Source organism: Pleurodeles waltl, chromosome 8 (genome assembly GCF_031143425.1).
Source record: "Pleurodeles waltl isolate 20211129_DDA chromosome 8, aPleWal1.hap1.20221129, whole genome shotgun sequence".
Lineage (NCBI taxonomy): Eukaryota > Metazoa > Chordata > Amphibia > Caudata > Salamandridae > Pleurodeles > Pleurodeles waltl.
Window position 1 is genome coordinate 1,079,946,176 of NC_090447.1, and position 4,861 is coordinate 1,079,951,036.

The 4,861-nt window shown below is 46.1% G+C and overlaps 1 pseudogene; it reads left to right on the plus strand.

The window, feature by feature from the left end:
• Positions 1-2,555: 2,555 nt before the first annotated feature.
• Positions 2,556-3,296, plus strand: LOC138249186 (glutamine amidotransferase-like class 1 domain-containing protein 3, mitochondrial; annotated as a pseudogene).
• Positions 3,297-4,861: the final 1,565 nt, after the last annotated feature.

Below are 4,861 nucleotides of genomic sequence, written 5' to 3' on the forward strand. Positions count from 1 at the left end.
AGACCAACACAGCAGAGCAAACAGCAAAGTGACAGTCCCTCCTACAGCACTGCACACAGCAGCAATAGGCCAACACAGCAATGCAGTTGCAGAGTGGCAGGCCCTCCTGGCAGCAAGACAGTCCTTCTTCCTGGCAGTGTCCTTGGTTCCAGTAGAGAGGTTATTAGGTGGGGTACAGTATTTATACTTTGGTGCCCTGATTCTGAAAGGTGGGAGACAATTCCAAGACTTCCTTTGAAGTCTGCAAGGTCTCTGTCCTGCCCTGCCCTTCCTTGCTCCAGACACCCTACTGGGGGTTAGGCAGCCTTTTGTGTGAGGAAATGCACAGTCCTAATCAGGAGTAAGAGAAGCAGTGTTAAGTGCCACTCCATCAAGACAGTTCATGGCCCATCAGCCTGGTGATGGGCCATAAGGATGCACATGGCACACAAAGTGTGACTGTCTAGAGGAAATGCACAAATTCCAGCTGTCAATTACCCCAGACGTATTCAGAGACAGGTAGAGGCACAGAATGGGTAAAGGAATAAAATGTGAACTTTCTAAAAGTGGCATTTTCAGACTTACAATTTAAAATCTGACTTCATCATCAATTTTGATTTTAAATTGTGAGTCCAGGGACACTAAACTCAATATTTCTATATTTTCCCATTTGGGAGTTACACTTAAAAGATGTTTAAGACACTCCCAATACTAACCTGTGTGAGAGATAGTCCTTTGCAATAGTGAAAAAAAATAAGAGTGTTTCACTATCTGGACCTGTTAAACTTAAAGGTACATGTCCAACCTTTTAAATACACTTCATCCTGCCCTTGGGGCTAACTAGGGTCTACCTTAGTGGTGACTTACTTGTAATAAGAAGGAAGGTTTTGGCCTGGCAAGTGGGCACAGTTGCCAGGCTGAAATGGCATTGTAAAACTACACATACAGGCTCTGTAGTGGGAGGCCTGAGACATGTTTGGAGGCCTACTGTAGTGGGTGGCACAATCAGTGCTGCAAGCCCACGAGTAGCATTTAATTTACAGGCCCTGGGCACCTATAGTGCACTTTACTAGGGACTTACAAGTAAATAAATATGCAGATTATGGATTAGCCAAATGTTACCATGTTTTAGAGAACAGAACACCTGCACTTTAGCACTGGTCAGCAGTGGTAAAGCACTCAGAATCTTAAAAAAACAGCAAAAATGAGTCAGAAAAACAGGAGGAGAAAAGCAATAAGTCTAGAAATTACCTTGTAGAAAAGGCCATTTTCAACACTACATCACATTGCTTGGCAATTGAAACTTGGTAAATTTGAACCTTTTATCATATTATCTTCTTTGTAGAGCTGCTTAAAAGCCCACATTTCTGAAATCTACCTCCAATTTCACTGAAGTACATATATAAATTGCTTTGCCCATGTACACATTCAAAAATTATGAAAGATGCTTAAAAGATCTGAGAAAAACACACGTTAAATGTGTTCAATAAATGTCTGTAATTTGTGAGTCTGCAGAAAGAACAAAGGGCCCGATTTAGAAATTGGCGGATGGGTTACTTTGTCAATAACTAGGTGAGTATCCTGTATGTCTTGTTACAAGTGTAATATACCGTATGACATCTATAATAAGGCAGATGGGGCAACCGTCATGTTCCTTATGATCAGAATATTTGCCACTTTAGTGACAGTTACTCGTGTGCCAAACTGTAAATCAGACCCAAAGTCATATTCAGAGAGTGTACAATAAACATAATTTGCATTCTACTTCATACAGTCAGTAGGAATGCAGGTTCAGCTTGTTTGGGTCCAGTCCAACCAAACCAAAATGGGCTTTACATTGAAGCTGCTTTGAAGACTATGGGGGTTATTACAACATTGGAGGAGGTGTTAATCCGTCCCAAATGTGATGGATATACCACCGGCCGTATTATGAGTTCCATAGGATATAATGGACTCGTAATACGGCTGGTGGTATATCCGTCACTTTACCGTCACTTTTGGGACGGATTAACACCTCCTCCAAAGTTGTAATAACCCCCTATGTATTTAATTATCAGGAACACATAGAACTTAGGGGGTCATTATGAGTTTGGAGAAACCCCCACCGGCCCTATTATGATTTTCCCGCTGAGCCGGCGGATGGAAACAGTGAGTCCGCCCACCGGCCCAGTGGGAAACAGGGCCTTTACATTGACGCCGGCTCCTAATGGAGCCGGAGCCAATGTGGCAGTGCGGCAGGTGCTGCAGCACCCGTCGCGCATTTCACTGCCCGTAATTTGGCAGTGAAATGCACGATGGGGCTGTGCATGGGGGCCTGAGTCACCCATTCTGCCAGTCTTTCCCTTGGGGTTTAAACAGCCCAGAAAAGGCTGGCAGAATGGGACATATAATCCGTAGGGCAGCGCTGCTTGCCTGGTGGCATCAGCCTGGCGGTGGTGGCGTTTCCACAGTGGCATCTCCGACACAGTCCTAATATGGCAGCCATACAAATTGCTTGTTTAGTTTCTCTAGTCAGCAATATGGCAACAACAAAGCGTGTGGCTGTGGTGTTGGCCAGCTGCGGTGTGTTTGATGGCAGCGAAATCCACAAGATGTCGGTGGTGCTGGTACACCTCAGCCGAGAGGAGGTAAACATATTTGCACCAAACATTGACCATATGCATGTCGTTGATCATTTGAAAGGAAGCCCAACAGAAGAAAAGAGAAACGTCCTTGTTGAAAGTGCCAGACTAGCACGTGGTGATATTAATGATTTAACAGACATTAAAATTTATGACTTTGATGCTGTTATTTTCCCTGGTTGCTTCGGTGTGGCAAAAAACTTGTCCTCATGGGCAGTGGGTGGCAGCCTTGAAGCTTTCCACAAAGCGAAGAAGCCCATTGGGCTGTGCTGCATTTCTCCAGTATTAGCTGCTAAGATATTTCCAGGCTGTGAAGTGACGATTGTCAGGAATGAGACGGTTTCCTGATGCTGCAACTGCTTTGGCGATAGGAGAAATTGGAGCCAAACACATTAGTAAAGATGTTCATGAATGCCATGTGGATGAGGCTAACAGAATGGTTACCACATGTGCCTTTATGTGCAAAGCACTTCTACATGAGATTTTCAATGGTATTGACACACTAGTGGATAAACTCTTGAAGATTGCCTAAACTGAGTTTGTGTAAAAAGCAAATAAATATTGCGGCTATCCGCCCGCCACCCTGAGTCTAGCGGTCCATGGACCGCCAGACTCATAATGAGGCCCTAAGTGTGTCAATGTATGCTAACTTCAATGAATGTAAAGTCAGACACATACGTGTGGATTTATTATAACCAATTGAAGAATCAAATATTTGTTACTACAGAAGCCACACAATGGGGGTCATTCTGACCCTGGCGGCCGTTGGCCGCCAGGGCCACCGACCACGGGAGCACCGCCAACAGGCTGGCGGTGCTCCCACGAGCATTCTGACCGCGGCGGTTCAGCCGCGGTCAGAAGCGGAAAGTCGGCGGGCTCCCGCCGACTTTCTGCTGCTCGGGGGAATCCTCCATGGCGGCGGAGCGCGCTCCGCCGCCATGGGGATTCTGACACCCCCTACCGCCATCCTGTTCATGGCGGGAAACCCGCCATGAACAGGATGGCGGTAGGGGGTGCCGCGGGGCCCCTGGGGGCCCCTGCAGTGCCCATGCCAATGGCATGGGCACTGCAGGGGCCCCCGTAAGAGGGCCCCGCAAAGTATTTCAGTGTCTGCTTTGCAGACACTGAAATACGCGACGGGTGCAACTGCACCCGTCGCACCCCTGCAACTACGCCGGCTCAATTCTGAGCCGGCGTCCTCGTTGCAGGGGCATTTCCTCTGGGCCGGCGGGCGCTCTTTTGGAGAGCGCCCGCCGGCCCAGAGGAAATGTCTGAATGGCCGCCGTGGTCTTATGACCGCGGTGCGGTCATTTGGCAGCGGTACCTTGGCGGACGGCCTTCGCCGTCCGCCAAGGTCAGAATCAGGGCCAATATCTCAACTGGAAAATGTATATAAGCTATGTAATCCGGGAAAAATGCAACTTGCACACGGTAGACGGCATTAAACATTACATACAAGATGTATGTAGACATTCAATTCTGTACTGGCTTACTACTGGAATTCCGGAGTACTATGAGAATATGTCAGTGTAAAATATTTATGAATGTGGAGCACTGTCCAGGTCTCACCAAAATACGTTAGAGTGCTTTTGAAAAAATAACACTAAATACTGCTGTGTAAAACCTTTAGCATTCTAAAGGCTCACCAACATTTTACAATGCCCAAGTTCATTTTATGCATTAATTAGGAAGAGGTAAGATAGTTTTGCAAAACTCTGAAATGCTTTTGAGGCATCTTCATTGCTGCCATCAGTGCATTTGTAAAGAAAAATGTCATTGTACCTTTTGTCTTTTTCATTTGCCACATATAAAATGTGTGTTTTCCTTACTTTCATTTGATCACTCTCAGGAGCATCAACAGATAAGGTGCCTCATTTTTTTTAGGCACTGGAAGATTAAATGGTTTGCCCAGGCTTCTCATCCGAGCCCAACATTTCAAGTAGCACAAATTATTACTAGTCATCTTGCAGGTTAAGCAATTTGTAGGAGTACACTTGCCTGAGACCCAAAGAAAACAATGACAAAAACACCAGCAGGATTTACCCAGCTGTGAATGGCGTTGGTAAATCCAAGGGGCATGCCTAGAAGAGGCTGGCCTACAGCACCTGTCCAACATCTAGAACCTTCCCTGGACAGTATGATTCCTTGTCCGTAAAGCAGACTTACACAATGAGTCCAGTACATCAAAGCATGAAGCATCTTGTTGACCTTGAATCTACAGCAGCACAACGTCCTATGGAGTGCGGTGACACTGTGAATTT